Below are 19,173 nucleotides of genomic sequence, written 5' to 3' on the forward strand. Positions count from 1 at the left end.
TGGAGGAGGGAAATGGCACAAACCTGCAGTACAAACACATTATATGGAGAGTAGATGGAAGGTAAGCTCAAAGGTAAGCACTAGGAGGTGTAGGACCAAGAGAGCCTCTTAGGGATGAGATCTATGGGATGGCATGTGATCAGTCTTCAAGGAAAACAAGAAAGTCAGAAGGCATAGGCCTGCAGGGATAGAACTCCTGGCAATAGTGACAAGGCCCGGAATTAGGAGATATTCCTATTCAAGGAACTGCACAAAAGTAATCAAAGAAGGTAGTAATGTGAAAGAAGATTGGAAAGGTACGAAGGGGCCAAGTTCAGAAAGACTTTAAATGCCAGCATAGCTTACATTTGATCACAGAGGTAATACACAACTCTGAAGCCACTGGAGTTTATTGAGTAAGGAGATGGCATGGTCAAAGTTATACTTTAAGAAAAAAAAATGATCGTTTGTCCTTCATTCCTGAAACAGACTATCGCATCAGGAAGGTGATGCCTTGACTTGCAAGTGAATTGGATTTAAGAGGGGGAGGGCTGTGCAATGTCACCAGCCTCACTAAGAAAGAGATTGACAAGTAAATGAAAGCTGTATTAGAAAGGGGAGAGATTTGAGACAGAGAGAATAGCCAGCTGGCTATTGCCATAGTCCAGGATTGAGATGATATGAACATACACTAGGGTGGTGGCTATGTGAGCAGAAGGATGCATACACAAAGGATATTGTAAAGGTAGAAGTGACAAGACTTGGCAACACATTAGATCTGTGGAGGAAGTATAAGAAAGGAGGAGAGGATGACACCAGAGTTGCAAGCATGGGTGTCTGGGAGCATGGTCGAACCCCCAAAATAAGAAGCAAGTTTGGAAAAATGAAGGGTTTTGTGAAAAAGATAATGAGTTCTCCTTTGAACCTGCTGAGTTTGGGTTGCCTAGAGGACATTCAGTTCAAGATGTCTTAAAGGAAGGGGCGGCCAGGTAGCACAGTGAGTAAGAACACCGGCCCCAGGGTCAGGATGACCTGGGATCAAATCCAGGCTCAGACACTTAGCACCACACCCAGAAATAACTGGCCGTGTAACCTTGAGCAAGTTACTTAACCCCAATTGCTTTAAAAAAATGAAATAAAATTTAAGATGTCTTAAAGGCAGTTGGTAAAATGGGACTACAACTCAAGAAACAGGCAAAAAGTTAAATGTTTATATCTGGAAATCATCAACACAGGAATGACCACAGAGCTTCTAGAAGCCAATGAGTTTATCAGTTGAAGTAGTACTGAGGGAGAAGGTAAGAGGGCCCAGGACAAATTGGAAAATCTGCACATTTAGGCCCAGTGCATACCAGATCCAGTGCTAAATGTTAAGGATATAAAGACAAATATAAAGAGGCAACTAGGTGGCATAGTGAATAGAGTGTAAGGCCTACAGTTGGAAAGACTTGAGTCCAAATCCAGCTTCAGACATTTATCAGTCTAGCAAAATTTGGAAAGATCTAGCAAATTAGATTGACTATTAGATGATGAATTTGGGGGCCATAAAAACTTCATGAAACCATTTTCTCAGTCATGGAAGAGCAGGTCCTCTGATCAGTGGATGAGCATCCCCCCCCTCCCACACACACACACATTGAAATACTGAGGTTTTTTGGTGGGGAAGGGGTTTGTTTGTTTTTTAAGTGTTGAAGTACTTTCTGTTCAACAGAGATATCCACACAAGTTGCTGTGTTGAGAGGATGTGTTAGTCAATAAATGGACCTGTCCTGTGTAGAAGAACCCGTTCTTCCAATATAGATTGCCACCTTCTCTGCAACTGATAGTCTTATGGAGTTGTCTACTCCACTCCAGCCTATATATCAAAGACAGGACTTGAACCCAGGCCCTTCGGCTTTGAGGTTGTAATGGCAAGCAAGCAAGTACTTAGTGCCATGTTTCAGTTGAACCTTGCCCTTGATGATATAAAGTCTTTGTTAAGAAACAGAACCTGTGAATCCCACAGTGGGAGGAACTTGCTGATGCAACAGGAAGGGGAAGAACAGGGAGGAGCTAATGACCAGATATAAGGAAAAGCCCATGCTGTGAGAGAGCAGAACTGAGAAAGGGAAGAGTTGTAGAGGCCAGGCACTCTTTTTTTTGTCTTTTGGAAGGCAATTGGGTTTAAGTAACTTGCCCAAGGTTACATGGCTAGTTTTTTTTGGGGGGTGGGGGGGCAGGGTGGGGGGGTGTTAAGTGTCTGAGACTGGAATCGAACTCGAACTAGGGTCCTCCTGACTCTGGGGTCGGCACTTTACCTAGCCGCGCCAAGGCCAGGCACTCTTTTTTTCTGTTCTGTGCTGATTTTTGTTTGTAATACTTTGTACAGAAGCCCTAGGACCTTATTGGAATCCCTGAAAGTGGGTTTTCTTGTTATCAGTTTATAGAAGTCCTGGAGAAGGGTTTTGGAGGTCCTGGAACTGTACTGATGATTTGTGTTGAGTTCTTTGACCTTGTTTGTGGGTCTGTAGTGGTTTCACAGGCAGATAGTGAATTGATGATGGTGCTGGCAATATGTATGAATGTTGTTTTGGCTCTGTTAAGCTTTGTCTTCCCAGAAACAGAAACTGAAGGACTTGAGGTGAACTGGATACTGTGAGTTTTAATATGGAACTGGATGAGGAGCTGCGAGCTGCCTACCTTTGAACCCAGGTGACAGTTGGATAAATTCAGGCAAAATCTGGGACCATGGAAGAGGAACCATGGAATCTGGGAGCCAGCCTCAAGTCAGGATAAAAAGACCTCCCCTTGGGTACTTGATGCTGACTGAGAAGATTATGATTTACTGGCACCTAGGGGTGGCGGAGCTTTGTACTCTGTACCTTGTACCTCTTAATGATGATTGAGTTAAGGATGATTGGAATCAAGAAGAAATTAATCAAGAAGAAAGAAGACTTTGGACTGAGAGATTAAGGCATTGTGATTTAGGGGTGGAGAACTTTGATCTTTGTACTTTATGTCCCTTAAGGAGGCTTGCTCCTTAAGTATGATTAAGTTAAGGACTTACTGATTGACTGTATTTTGTGTCCCTTCAGGAGGCTTGCTCCTTAAGGATGATTGAGTTAAGGACTTATTGAATGATATATTTTATTTAAAACTATGTGGCCACTTTGGTGAAAACTGTGTGGTCACTTTAGTGATAAATTGTTGTTATAACATCATTAAGTGCTGTATTTTGGTTTCTGTGAATGTTTTGCTTTAGTTTACTGCTAGATAGAGAGTTCACTATACTGTGTGATCAGAACCTTAAAGTTGTTCACAGCAGCAGTCCTCTGGAAAGCTTCTCCTACTTAGCCTTACAGAGATCAGCTCTCTTATATGATATATGTTGCTTCTTAAATGGAAAATATGAACTAAATTTTTTTTAAATCTAAGAGGTATTTTGTTTTGAGATTTTTTTTTATCGAGTCTCCTTTCTCCCCTGAAACTAAAAGGATATTTAATGTATTCATTGAGATGAACTACCATAGAAGCGCTCTAACAACTCACTAGAGATTCTGCCATCCCACAGCATATAGGCTCCATTTCATTTAATAAATACTTTGAAGTTACTATAACTATGCGGTTATATGTCGCATCCTACGCAATCTCACCGAGGGAAATTATTAACAAGTATTAGTTTCTGGATCTTTACTTCGTCATTGTAAATAGGACCCCATCCCTCCCTCGTTCATTCTTTGGCCTCTATCCAGAGGATATCCCTCCAAGGATTGCACTGGAACATAGGCAATGGGGATCACTTTTCTCTTACCTCAGGAACATACAAAGACATCTAGAGTACACTTTATGATTCTGAAAAGAAAATCAAGTGAAATAAGGGCAAAAGGGCAAGTATGCTGTCTTTTTCAGACTGTATCTTTCAACATGAATTAACTTGACGCTATTCTCAATTTTTATTTTTAAAACTATTATAAACTCTTAAAAATGAGGATTTAAGAAGAGATATGAGTCTATTCCATGTACACTATAGTTTCCATTAAGTGTGAACTATATTATATTTTTTTTCTGAAAACCAACCTTTCTTATATGGCTACTTTATGTTTAAGAAAAGAATGAGACATTATTCAGGGTGAAATATCCAATTATGATAAAAGGAGGATCATATTTCAGATTGCTTTAAAATTTGATATGAGTAAGTAATTAAAATCTGATATAAAATATGTACTACATATTCAATGAGCAACTAGGTGGCACAGTGGATAGAATGCCAGGTTTGTAGTGAGGAAGATTCATCTTCATGAGTTTAAATCCGGACTCAGACACAATAGCTGTGTGACCATGGGCAAGTCACTTAACCCTGTTTTCCTCAATGTCTTCATCTGTAAAATGAGCTGGAGAAGAAAATGCAAAACACTCCAGTATCTTTCATGAGAAACCCCCAATAGGGGTTATGAAGTCAGGAAACAACTCAACAACAACATATATTTAATACATGTGTGCCTCACTTTAAAAGTGAAAAGATCAAATTGTCAGCACTTAGTCATATTAATGTGTCAATTTAGAAAATTCAATGATAACGCTCAAACTATTTCTTTGACGTCATATATATAGCATCTTGCTGATTGAAATTTTTGCTTTTTAGCTGATCATTTTGGTATTGTGTCAATTGTAGCAAATGTGGCAGGTACTAATGATTTGGGAATTTATATCTTAATGTTAATTTAATTTTATTTCATTTTGCTTTTTTTTTTTGGAGGGATAAGGTAGGGCAATTGGGGTTAAGTGACTTGCCCAAGGTCACATGGCTAGTTTTTGTGTTAAGTGTCTGAGGCCAGATTTAAACTCAGGCCCTCCTGACTCTAGATTCGGTGCTCTATTTACTGTGCCACCTAGCCACCCCTTAATGGTAATTTTATAATAGAAATCTCTTATTATTTCCATGTAACCTGTAAACATTATTCAAAATCTTAAGTATTTGGGATCTTCTGTTGCATATAGTCTTACAAACACACACAGATATACATGCATATAACTGGGATCTCCTATCATATATGCACTCACCTGAATACTATTGCATGTTCAAGGCACATTGCCAGTATGGGTCAGCAGTCACTCAAAACTATAACTCCCCAAGTCCCACTGATGAGTTTCTGGTTACCAACCAGTAGATACATTCATTCAAATCAAAAGATATTTAATTAAAAAGTATAGCAGATAAATCAAAACAGTCTTTTAGCACATATACCATGGATAGGAACACATGGTAATTGTGGCATGTAAATAGCAATGGAAAGCTACATCACTAGTGCCAAGGCCATAAATTTCCTTTAGTGATGTCATCCACTGAGTTATTTTCTTGACAGAACTCTGCTCTCTACATCCCATTCTCTCTCATTTTTTTCTGTTCCGTGTACTCAGTGCTTAATGACATCTGCTAATGGACACCCCCTTTCCTGAACACACTTCTAGATAAGTTGCTCTGTGTTACCTACTGCCAGTCTTGTGCAGTCCTGTTTCTTTATGTCTGCTACTCTGCAGTACCATCTTTTGTAGTAAAATGGATAGACAACCTTTTCCTTACAAGAAGGTTAAGTAGATACAGTGCTGCTGTTGGAAAAAGGAAAACCTGAGTTCAAATCCTACTCCAAAACATGATTTTGGCTCATTTTATAGATGGGAAAACCATGGTTCAAGAAATTTGTGACTTGCTCAGAAGATTACCCAAGAAGTAACCATCAGAAGCAAACCATTCTTTATGTCATATCACTTCAAAACATGCCACAGACTCTGTTTAGCAAAACTGCAAAGGATCTACGCTGATAATGAGCATGTCATCTGACCTATCTGGACCTCAGTTCCCCATCTGTAAAATGGGGTAGGAAATAATACCTGTAATATTGACATCACAGGCTTGTTGTGAGGTTAAAATTAGCTAAAGTGGGCAAGGTATTTTCCACACTACCTATGTCTATAGCTGTATCCATATCTATCTATCTAATCAATCTATCTAGCTAGCTAGCTAGCTATTTAATCTATCTATCTATCTACCTACATATCTATAGATATAGAGATAAATGCTGGTTACAATCGCTTGCTACAAAACTATCTATCCATGTTGATTCTGGCTAATATATTTGGAATATCAACCAATCAAATGCTCTTTGTTGTTTCTACTTTGTTTCTGAAGAGGACAAGTGACATCAGAGGGTGATGTCTTGACTCATGTGCAAATTCGATTTATGTGAGGCAGAGTTGTACAAAGTCTTTGGTCTCATTCCCCCCAACATCCTCTGTCAATCTAGTAGCACATCCATTAGCCTTTGCTAGTTTGCCTCATCCTGTAGTCACTCAATTTCTGGTGCTAAGAACAGTCACTTTCTCTCTAAAGGTAATGGACAAAAAATTTATATAGCTTTCGAATAAATAAAGGTTGTTGAAAAAAAAAAAGTAGAAGGAAGAATTCCCAGTTAGCATGAAGGCAGGTATATAGTCACTCATGGCTATGGTTCAAAAGTTTGAAATTTTGGGTCTGGGCCCTGAACTGCAACGTTTTCTGCCTGCCAAACTGAGTTAAGAGAGCCTGTGATAGCTTCTTTGCCCAAGTTACATCATTTAAATAATTGCAAGTGTTCTTGTAACCAAGGATTGCACTAAAGGGCAACCCGAATAAATATTACTAAACTTGCAAACCAGTATGTTTCTGTTGCCTTGCCTTCTACTTGTTACATTTTTTAAAGCAACACAGACAGGTCTCTTTTCATGGACCAGAAAGAACTCCTTTGCACACCTCATAGAATTGCAGTTTTCTTTTTTTTTAATTCACATTTTTCAAGTAAAGGAATAGTTAATTCAAGATAATTACCAGGCACACCAGGGATAAACAGGAGATGAGTCAGGCACCCTAATGAATGTTTTCTTTTGTGTATAACATACTAATATCTAAGACGGTCTGTTTAATGGTTTGGGTTAGAAGAGGGGTGGAGAACTTGCAGCCTCAAGGCCACATGTGGCCCTCGAAGTACTCAAATGTGACTCTTTTCAGTCAAAGGCTGAACTTGAGGACCTAGAGGGCTATATGTAGCATCAAGGTCACAGGTTCCCCACCCCTGGTTTAGAATGTAAGTTTTGCCTGAAAAACAAGTAGTAGTTGATGTTTTGTCCATATTAGAAGAGCACTTTATCGTTTAAAAGCACTTCATACTTCAGAATAGGTTGCCCTGACACAGAAAATGTTATGTATTAAAACAGCATGAGTCATTTATTGTACCTGAAAAAGATTCTTAGAATATTTCCAGTCAAAGGACGTTTCCCTCTCTCCTTAAGCACTCACATCAACAACATTATTTTCATGTTTTTAAAAATACCATTCTGGTTATTTGGGTTTCGACTATGAATTTTATGTCTAGCTTTTTTGAAAGCAAATAATCTTTCCCTAGTCCATAAGGACCCCAGTCAAGGTTTTTTTGTGTTTTTTTCCCCATCCTTCTTTTAAATGATTATTATATTGCTCTGGTTTAACTCAACCAAAGTCAAGGAGAGTGAGAGTTCCTTATTCCCATTGAAAGCTGCATTTATTAATACCTAATGAATTCTGAGAATCATCATATTTGTGCTAAACACCATATGAACATTTATGAACCGATTTCTTGACTTCCCTTAAATACTTGTCATTCAGCATCTGTGTTCTAAGCACAAACATTGGAGAGTGCCAAACTTTCTGTGACACTTTAGGGCATTTCCTGAAAATATGTATATTTTGTGATCACAAATCGATGGTTCAAAGAAGGTCCGAAGCCTTTAATGGGTGTGGGATTCCAAGTAATTACCTTTTACATTTGGAAGACATTGCTGCTTAATTAGCAGCTAATACCCAGACTTCTCTGCTAGGCTTAAAAGGTTGGAGTGGATTGAAATGGATTAGGAGTAAAATACAGTTCTGCCTGCAGAAATCCAGATCTTCTTTGATCATGCTTTCATTTAACATTAAAAACAACTTCAAAAAATACTAGGCAAAAATTTTAAAATCCCCTCTTGGAACCCCTCAATAAATCACAAAGCTGAATTCTTAAATCACCATTTTTAAGTGAAAAGGAAATGCCTTTTAAAATGAAAAAAAAAATGTTAGTGTGGCTAGATCAATCATTGGGAAGCATCACATGATTAGATTAAGTGCTCAATATGACTATGACTAAAAAAATAGAGAAAGCAATTGTAATATATATATATATATATATATATATATATTTGTCCAATAAGTGGATTTGTCTGTTTGTACAGATTCAAGTTGTATTACTCTTCAGATGCCTTCTAATTCTGTATATGCAGCCCGAATCTCTCTCTCTCGAACTCTACCCTCATATTACCAACTGTGTGTAGATGGTGCATTGGAATGTTGCTTTCAAAAATGTCCAAAATGGAGCTCATTGTCCATTTCCCTAATCCTTCTCCCACATTCAAACTTCCTTCAGTTCAGGGCACACTCATTCTTTTAGTCACCTAGGTTTACAACCACACTGTCATCCTTGACTCTTCTTTCTTCTTCATCACTCAGATTTAATTAGTTGTCAAATCTCTTCTAATATACTTTGCACAATGTTTCTCATGCCTTTTTCTTTTCCTCTACTGAAATGGTTACTACCCTAGTTAAGGGCCTCACCCACATCTCAAATGAACTACTGTAATAGCTTCCTAATTGGTTTCCCTGATTTAAGACTCTCCCTATTTCAATCATTGTCCATACACCTGCTAATTAGTAGTCCTGAGATATAAATCTTATTCTCTGGTCTTCCTTAAAATTTCAAGTGAGTCTGTATTTTCTTTATAATCTTCATTTTCTCTTCAGGTTGATATTTAAATCCTTCCACAATCTAGTTCTGGTCTACTTTTTCAATATTATTTCCCTTTCCCCTTGCTGGGCATCCTCTATTCCAGTCAAACTAGACTAATTTTTCCCAGTAATCTGACATTTAATCCCCCCTTGCACAAATTGTTCCCCATTCCTAGAATGAACCCCGTTTTTAACAGCCTTGGTTTATTTCAAAGCTCCATTTTGATGTCACCTTATCTTTGAAGCCTTCCATTATTCACACAGTTATTAGTATTCTGTCTTCAAATTCTCTTCTTTTTTCCTTACCTGTGTATAAATAATATGAACCCATTGAGTATAAGTACCTTGAGAGTTGAATCCTACAATCATGAGATGATATCATGAGTCTTCAAGTCCTTTGGATTTGAAACTTTAGAGTCATAGCTGATTCTTTCCTTTCCCTTAGCCTTCACAATCACTTGCCTGGTTTTGTTGTTTTGTTTTGTTTTTGAAAGAGAGAAGTCAAGAAAAAAATTTTAAGTGAAAAAAAATTGTGTGTGATTTCTAAAACAAACCAAAAGAATCTTATGACTCTGTTGAGATTAATGACTGTTTCAAGTTCTCCTGAATCTAGGACACTTACAATAGATGAGTACATAGAATTTTATGAAGAAAAATCATTTTACTATGAAACTTCTTTAGGATTTCCATGTTATTTATAGTCACAATTATTTTGCCAACTTATTCTGAATCTTCTCCCCACCCCTAATCTTGACTTTAGGGGTCAATGTTTAGTAGTAGACTTTGGAATCAGTCTTTAATACTCTTTAGGATTATAGATGTCTCAATATCTTGATACCACACAAAAGGAAAATTAGTACAACAGCTTTTTATCCCTGAGTCTCCCTGAAGAATTCTTTACTTTATTTTACTTACCAACAATTCATGTAATAGAAAAGTGGAAAATATTGAACTCCATTTCTCAATGTGTTCCTTGAGTCACTCCCTGGTAGTAAATTTGATGTTTTGAGATGTCTATTAGCTCTTTAGAATCTACAACAGTAAATGGTTCTCTAGTGACCTGAAAAATAAAATCCATGACCGTCCTAAATCAATATTCTCAATGCAGACATGACTTACTACTAAAGAAAATTTAGTCCATGTTATTTTAGAAATGTCTTCTTTAGAAATTATTGTATTAAGCATTATTTTTTACTATTGTCCAACTTTTCATTATTTTTATGATTATCATTTATCTAATTCATTATCTAATATTCATATTTTGGATACTCTGAAAAATCCTTATTTGAACTTGTAAAATTTTATAAATAAATATTTACTTAGTCATTTACAAACCACTCTAGGGATTCAATAAACTCTGAAAACTGTGTTTAATTTATTGGATAGGGTGTGTGTGTGTGTGTGTGTGTGTGTGTGTGTGTGTGTGGACATGCATCTTCTACCTAAACGTTATTGGTGAGTTTTGCTTTTTTTTTTCCAAAGTAGGTCTTCTTCCTGACTCCAGGGCCGGTGCTCTATTCACTGTTTTACTTATCTGCCCCCTTGTAGGTCTTCTTTAAAGATGCAATTGGTTATTAAAATATATTACACTTAAAGAAATTGTCACAAAGTTGAAATATGTTTTGAGCTCTGTAAAATGGCATTTGTTTAGTTAATTATATCAAGGATTAATAGAATATATATAGGATTAACAGATGTAATTGACATCCTCCTATCTCCCAGTGATAACTAGAGTTTATCTTTTTCTCACCACCAAGGCATTTTCCAATTCATATTAATAGCTTACATTCACATTGTTCTCAATAGTTTAAAAAGTGCTTTCCCCACAGCAACCCTGAGAGTTTGAGTAGAAATTATAATAAGTCAATTAATAAGCATTTAGTAAGAATTTACTATGAGCCAGGCACTATGCCACTCGTGGACTAGATTCCAATACTTATTGGCACGAACGTTTTTGCCTGTTCTGTTTTTCCAGCCTGGGTTTGTTCCACCCTCCTTGGGCATCATGTGGTCCTCTTTTTCCATGTGTTCACCACATTCACCAAAGGTGTTGAACTTTCTGTGGATATCCAACTGGATTTAGCCCTATTGCTTGGTACCATCATTTCCAAGTATATACACACGGATGACGAGTTTGACACATGCCTTGCCAGAGGTAGGTCAGTGTTTGGACTCTGAATCAAAGTATGAGAAATAAGAGGTATTATGCTGCCTACCACACTGAAAGGCTACAGAGCCACTGTGCTGACCTCATTGTTCTATGCCCATGAAACCTGGACAGTCTACCAATGCCATGCCAGGAAACTGAATCACTTCCATTTGAATTGTCTTATGAAGATTCTGAAAATCACCAGGCAACATAAGGTACTGGGCACTGAGGTCCTTTCTCAAGCTGAACTGCCAAGCATTTAACCCTTACTGCAGAAAATGCAAGCTGTTCAAATGCCAAATATATGTTTGTCTCAAAGATTATTTAATAGATAATTCACCCAAGGCAAGCACTCATTTAGAGGTCAGAAGAAATGTTACAAGGACACTCTCAAGTTCTCTTTGAAGAACTTTGGAATTGATTTTGAGACATGGGAGACACTGGCAGAGGACCATCCAGCATGGTGTGTCATCAACAAAAAAGGTGTTCCTCTCTATGAGCAAAGGAGAATTGCAGGAGCATAAAGGAAACATGAGATGTGCAAATTTAGAGACATCTCTATTCCAAATGTTTACATAGACTCTATGTTCTCAAACCATGGTGGAACCTTCTGAGTTCATATTGGCCCAATCAGCCATATTCAGACACACTGTACATTGACTCCAACATAGTGATGCCATCTCAATCCTCCTCAACTACGAAGAACAACAACCAACCATCCCTATTACATCTAAGAACTCCTGGCCTCGTGAGCTCAACAAGATTCAACCCATCACTAACAGAAAAAGGACTCCAAGTCTGAAAAATCCTGTAGGATTAAGTAAAGCACTAAAGATCTCATTTTACCATTTAATATACTGGCATGGGATAGAAATTTGTGTTATATTTTATCACTAGCCCCATCATTTACAAAATATTCTCTAGAACAGTGGTATCCAACTCAAGAATCACAGGTTGCCCACAAAATACCAGAGTGCAACCCAAACCAGATTAAAATGCAATTAGGAAATGTTCAAAAAATATATAAAATGCTATAAAGTATAGATAAAATTAATTTGTGATCTAAGGCAATATACAGTCTGCAGGGATCCATTTATATTTGATTTTGATACCACTGCTATAGACTCTTTCCTAAATTCTTCTTTTCAATGAGATGTCTCCATTTCAAACATTTCCATACATACATCTGTGGGCCATCATACCTGAAGCTATACTATCCTGAAAAAAAAAATGAATCACATATGGAAATCGTGAAAGTTCTGAATGAATGAGTATATGAAAGCCATGCAAAATCATACTTAACTTAAAGGGTATTTAACTTTTACAATTCTATCATAATAGATAATATTTCAGATAATGATGAAACATGACATTTGTATAGCTCTTTTAGGTATACAAAATTATACACATATGAGGGATGGCAATTGGATCTCTGAATTCACTGGTGTAAGTTAAACATTCTGTAAATGATTTAGGAAAGATACTTAAAGAGCAGTAGAGGCAAACCAAAGAGACAGAGCCTGCCCTCAAAGAGCTTAAGGAAAGGGGGGAATATAACACAAAAGAAAACTTAAAACCAGTGTAGGAGCCACTGCCTACATGGGGGTATAGTATTCCATGAAGCGGAAGCTAAGCAGATCCTCTGATTGAAAATGGTGGAAGATAATTAACTGTTATTCTCTAAGAAACAGATCAATCATTGTACCCCTCTCTGTATCTTTCTTTCCACCCAACCCAAACCATACTACTCTAACTACAGGTTTTTTTTTTTTCCCATTTGGACCTCGCCTTCTGAGGATAGAATATCCTGATAGAAGCAGTCTATTCTCATGTTCATCACTTTCTGTATGGAGGGAACACAGATTGCCTCTGACGTTGTTTAGGGGTGATGAGTATGTTACAGGTATATTAAGAACATCTGTACCCTAGCCCACTCTCTAACAAACACTGAGACCTGATTCCACTCCGGCTGTGCAAAATTGGCAATCCCTAAACTGTGACAGCCACATTATCTGAAAAAGTCTGCATGAAGCTCTTTCATTTAACAAACATTCATTTAAAGCAAATCTGCTTCCCACTATGTTTAAGGGAGTGTAGAGTACAGCAAAAATAACATCTCACATTTATAAACTTCAAGGTTTACAAAGGGCTTTACTCACAATAGCCCCATAAAATACTATAAATATTATTCTTCCATTTTGCACATGTTAAAAAAATGATGCTTAAAGCTTTGAAGTGACTTCCTTAGCATTGAAATCACTATTATCATATCTGCAATTGGAACCCAGGTTTTGTAATTCTTGAATCAATTATCTTTCTAGCATACTCTGCTGCCTCTAATCTGATCATTGTCATTATCACACGGGACTGATCTTTTAAAAATATAAGCTTTCAAATGAACTCAAAATCATCTGTCAATACATCCCCAACTTGAGGGCATCAGAAGGTCTCTTGCACTGTGGAAAGAGATATTACCATTGGTCAAGGTCAAATTCCACTTTTGCTTTAATAAATAAATTATGTCTGTCATCTCAATTAGACACAGGTCATAGCCTCAATCATCACAAAGCATCTTTGTGAGCCTAGGGCATCTTTATATTCTATTTCAGACATAACTACGTTTTGTTGTAGTGTTAGAAAACTTGATCAATATGGTTTGTCATATTTTTCAAAATTTAAATGCCTTAATTGTAAATGCCCTCAAGGGAACCACAACCACTAAGAGGAAAACTAATTCAGGCCTAGGCTTCTTTTGTTGGTCAAGGGTATTCCTAGCATAGCACAATGAAATTCTGGGATCCCTCAAATTGAGGGATCAAAACTGTCTAATACCCCAGGACTTCCTTTTGTAACTATTCAATTTTTGATTTTCTAAATACTACCTCTGGAGACAATCTAGTGCTTCCTATTTTGTATTGAGATTCATGGATAGAAAATGGAACTGTTCTGTCAAATCACTTCAACAATCATTTATTAAGTTTATATTAAATGATTAATAAATCTATGTTGACTGATTATGTGTAAGGGATTGTGTTTGCTACTAAGGATACAAAGATGACAGTCCCTAGTTTGTAGGACCAATCTATTAGAGTAACAAGATGTGTTGACAAATGTATCTAATATGTTAGAAAATAATAAGCCAATTAAGAAGCATTTATTAAACACCTACCATATACCAGGTATTCCTCCAGGTGATGGGTATACAAAGACAAAAATAAAACAATCTCTACCCTCAAGTACATTGGAGAAAATAGAAGGTAAGCAAATGTAACTTGTGTTTGATGGAGAGTAATATAGAATTAGTCTGGAAAGACAAAGTAGACCTGAATTGTGAAGTACTTTAAATAACAAACATGAGTTTGTATTTTCCCCTAAAAATAGGAAGGAGTTTCTTAAGCAGGGGACTAGTGGTCAGACCTATTCTTTAGAAATATAACTTTGGTCTGAATCACAGTTCTTCCAATTTCCCCAAGTTGCTCACTGACACTAATGTCAGTCTTTTTAATACCTATATTCCCCCAATGGTACTATATGACAGAAAATCATAAAATACTATTATTAGAGAAGAATTAGAGTTGTATGAAATTCCCTAGCCTGTCCAAAACAATGGAATGAAACATGCTAAGTGTAAGTAAGAGGCAATATATTACCAGTAACGCCTGGCCAGCAAGAGATTATGCAAAAGGCATCTTCAAGAACATGTACAATATGGCCAGAAAGGTAAAAAGAGCGAGGAAAAATAGACAAACAGGCTGATTGTTACACTAGCATACATAAAATAAAAAAAACACAGTTTTTCAGGACATTAGCTAGATACTTTCTAAAGGATTTGCAGAAAGGTCTGGATAAGAATGTCACAGGATGAGAAAATATGTATGAATTGTTATCTGCACTAGAGGAAGGAATACCTTGTGTCCTTGAGATAGGAACTAAATCTGTAATTTATTTTGTATAGGGTGCTCCCATATGAGCAAAATCCCTCTACCAATCAAGTTGATAGCTTTTGTACAATTTCTAATCACAGAGAGTGTCTTAAAGCACTGAGAGGTTAAAAACGACTATAAAATAATGCCTTGAAATAATTTATGGAGTGATATAACCAACAAAAAGAAGATATGATACAATTTTCCAGTCTAGGGTAACTTAGAAGAACTCAGATAAAAGTGGAACAGAGTTCAGTGTAGTCAGGGCCTGGGCAAGCGAACAGCAGTCTGTGGCCTAGCAAGCCAACAGAAGGCCACAAGACCCAGAAGAGGAGACTGACCATGACCTTCTATAGCCCTGGCTCAGCAAGAGGCTCTGGCTGTTGCTCAGTTCATTTTTGTTGTTTTTGTTGTTTGTTCATTTTCCAAGGTATTTTGTGACTTTTAAAAATGAGCCCTGCTCCTGGGGCAGAGGATGCAGTGTTCCAAAATGAATTGGATTATAGAAGGTTACTGTGCTGACAAGGAAGATCAAAACACATACTCAGAAGAGGACAATCAGTGCCAAACAAAAATGTGAATTATCCTCAGCCCCAAAAAGAACTCCCGAAAGAGATCAAGAGGATTTTTGAAATCAAATAAGAGAGGTACAGGAAAAGTTGGAAAAATAAATGACAGCAATTCAAGGAAATCATTTGAAAAGAGTTAACAGCCTGGTAAAAGAGACACAAAAAAAAGGAAAAAAAAGGAAAAAGATATACAAGAATTCATTGAAGAAAAAAAACCACTATTTAAAAAATTAATTGGCCAAATGGAAAAATAGGTACAAAAGCTAATCAAATAAAATAATTCCTTAAAAATTGGAATTGAAGAGGTGGAAGCTAATAACTCCAGGAGACATCAAGAAGCAACCAAATACAATCAAAAGAATAAAAACATAAAAGAAAATATGAAATGTCTCATTGGGAAAATAACTGATAATACATTCAGGAGACACAATTTAAGAATTATTGAACTACTTGAAATCCATAATTTTAAAAAATACAGCATCTTTCAAGAAATTATCAGGGAAAATTTTCCTGTTATTCTAGAACCAGGTGATAAAAAAAAAATAGAAAGAATCCACTGATCACCTCCTGAAAGTGATCCCAAAATGAAAACTCCCAGGAATATTTTAGCAAAATTCCAGAGATCCCAGGTCAAAGAGAAAATACTGCAAGCAGCCAAAAAGGAACAATTCAAGCATCATGAAGCCACAGTCAGGATAACACAAGACTTAGGAGCTTCTACCTTAAAAGATTGTAGGGCTTGGAATATAATGTTCCAAAAGGCTAAGGAGTTAGGATTATAGCCAAGAATCACCTATCAAGCAAAACTGAATATAATCTATTAGGATAAAATAGATATTCAATGAAACAAAGGACTTTTAAATATTCTTGATGAAAAAACCAGAGCTGAATAGAAAATTTGACTTTCAAATACAAAACTTAAGAGAAGCATAAAAAGTTTAACAGGAAAGAGAAATCACAAGAAACCCAATAATGATGAACTGTTTACATCCCTCTATGGGAAGATGATACCTGTAACTTCTTAGAATTTTCTCATTATTAGGTAGTTAGAAAGAGTGTACATAGAAAGCATGGGTGTGAGTTGAATACAATGGAATGATAAATAAGCAATTAAAATCAAGGGGTAAGAAAGAAGAATGCACTGGGAGAAGAGGGAAGGGAGAGACATAATAGGGTAAATTATCTCACATAAAAGAGGCACAAAAGAACTTTCACAGTTCAGGGGACAAAAGGGGAGGTAGCATGAGCACTTGAACCTTACTCTCCTTGAAATTTGCTCAAAGAGAGAATAACATAAATACTCAGTTGGTTATATAAATCTATTTTACCCTACAGGAAAGTAGGAGTGGAAGGGGATAAGAAAAAGGGGGGTGTGATAAAAGAGAGGGTGGATTGGGGAAGGTGGTAACTGAGGCAAAACACTTTTCAGGATAGGAGAGAAAAAGTAAGATAAAAGGGTAAAAATAAGATGGAGGGAAATACACAACCAACATAAATGCAAAAATATGTTCAGCAGGTATCTCTGATAAAGGCCTTATTTCCCAAATATATAGAGAGCTGAGTCAAATTTGTAAAGATGAGAACCATTCCCTAGTTGATAAATGGTCAAAAGAATATGAACAGGAAGCTGTCAGAGAAAGTAATCAAACGTATCTATAGTAATATGAAAAAACATTCTAAATCACTATTGATTAGAGAAATACAAATTAAAACAGAAAAGTAAAACGACAGATGTTGGAAGGGATGTGGGAAAATTGAGATGCTATTGGTAGAATTGTGCACTAATTCAACGATTCTGTAAAGCAATTTATAATTATGCCCAAAGGGTTATAAAGTCATGCAAAAACAGCAATAACCCAGCAATAACACTACCAAGTTTGTATCACAAAGAGATTTAAGAAAAGAGAGAAAGAGACCAACAGGTACAAATGTGTGTATGTATGTGTGTGTGCATGTGTGTATGTATATGCTTTGATCAAGACAATGATGCAATAGAATTCCAAAGGATGCATGATGAAAGATGCTATCTCCAGAGATAGAACTGATGAACTCTGAATTTCAGAACAAAACACACATTTTTACTTTCTTTATTTTTATTTTTAATTTGTTTTATTTTATAATATGACTAATATAGAAATGTTTTGTATAAATTCACATCCATAATCTATATTGGATTGTTTGCCTTCTCAAAGATGGAGCAGGTACAGAAGGAAAGAGAAATTTGGAATTCAAAATTTAAAAAAAAAATTAGTGTCAAAGTTATTTTACATGTTAGGAAATATTTAATGAAATAAAAATATTTTTAAAAGACAAAATGATTCTAAAATGCTCTCTACAAATATAGATATACAGATATATATACACAGCCAGCTATATAGATATACAGCCAGACAGACATTCAGACAGACAGACAGACAGACAGACAGACAGACAGACAGACAGACAGATAGATAGATAGATAGATAGATAGATAGATAGATAGATAGATGGATGGATGGATGGATGGATGGATGGATGGATGGATGGATGGATGGATGGATGGATGGATGGATGGATGGATGGATTGAAAGATGAATAAATGTGTGTGTATTTGTAAAAATACCTTTTTTAATAATAGGCAGCAGCAGCTATTTTTAATCTTCTCATATCCTTTTATATTAAAATGCCCCTTATCTAACAACAACAACATGAATACTAAAGAAGGCTAATAAAACAGACACACTATATTTGACTATTTTTGTGATAAGAATTTTGTTTTTCTTTCTCAATTGGGATGGAGAAGTAAAAGGGAGGCAAGACAGATTTTCATTGATTTAAAAAGCAAGATAAATAATGACTGAAGTCTCTTCTGACGTTAAGTCTATGGTCCATCAATCACTTTCTCCCTTTGTGTTCTTCTTTAATAAGGCTAACTTTAATATCTTAAAAGCTTATAAAGCATTTTTATAATTCATCTTAGTTGATCCTTACAATATCCCTGCAGGTAGTTGCTACTATTATTCTTATTTTATATGTGAAGAAGTGGAGGCAGAAGTTTGAGGCTGAGATAAAGTGATTTGTATGCCCCCACATTTAATAAGTGTCTAAAGCAGGATTCAAATACAAGTCTTCCTAGTCCCAAATCCAGCACTGTGAAACACTGTGCTACCTAGGTGACTTCAATAATAAGATGTAGCATTTATATAGTGTTTCAGGGTTTCCAAATCCTTTACAAATATTACCTCATTTGATCCTCATAACAATTCTGTGACGGAGGTTCCTACTGTTATCCCCAAGTTCAGCCCTTTCTTTTTTATTTCCCACTTGTAATGTTTCATTCCATGTTTCAAGTACTTGGCCATATTTTCTCACCATGTTCATTCCATTCATTCTAAGTACAATGTCACCATGATTTTCTCTTCTGTTTTGTTCCATGCCCTCCCCTTCCCTTCCTTTCCCTTCTTTTTCCTTTTTCTTTTTTGAAATAGGTCTCCCTATTTGTCTGGAAGTTCAGTGGCCATTCAAGGACTTGATCCTCATACTGATTAGCAAGGAAGTTTTAATGTGCTTCATGTTTCCTACATGGGCCAGTTTGCCCCTCCAATGACAGGTTGGTGGTTCTCCATTCCCAGAGGATCACCATATAGCTACAAGACTTAAGTGAGACTAATTACCTTTAACCTCACTGCAGTTGAAAAGTCTGAGCTCAAGAAATCCACTGTCCTCATCCTCCCAGCAGAAGAAACTAGAGACCTAACCAGCTACCAT

Source organism: Petaurus breviceps, unplaced genomic scaffold, assembly GCF_028583685.1.
Source record: "Petaurus breviceps papuanus isolate PSGF00001 unplaced genomic scaffold, PetGlider_PUasm1.0 90849, whole genome shotgun sequence".
Taxonomy (NCBI): Eukaryota; Metazoa; Chordata; class Mammalia; order Diprotodontia; family Petauridae; genus Petaurus; species Petaurus breviceps.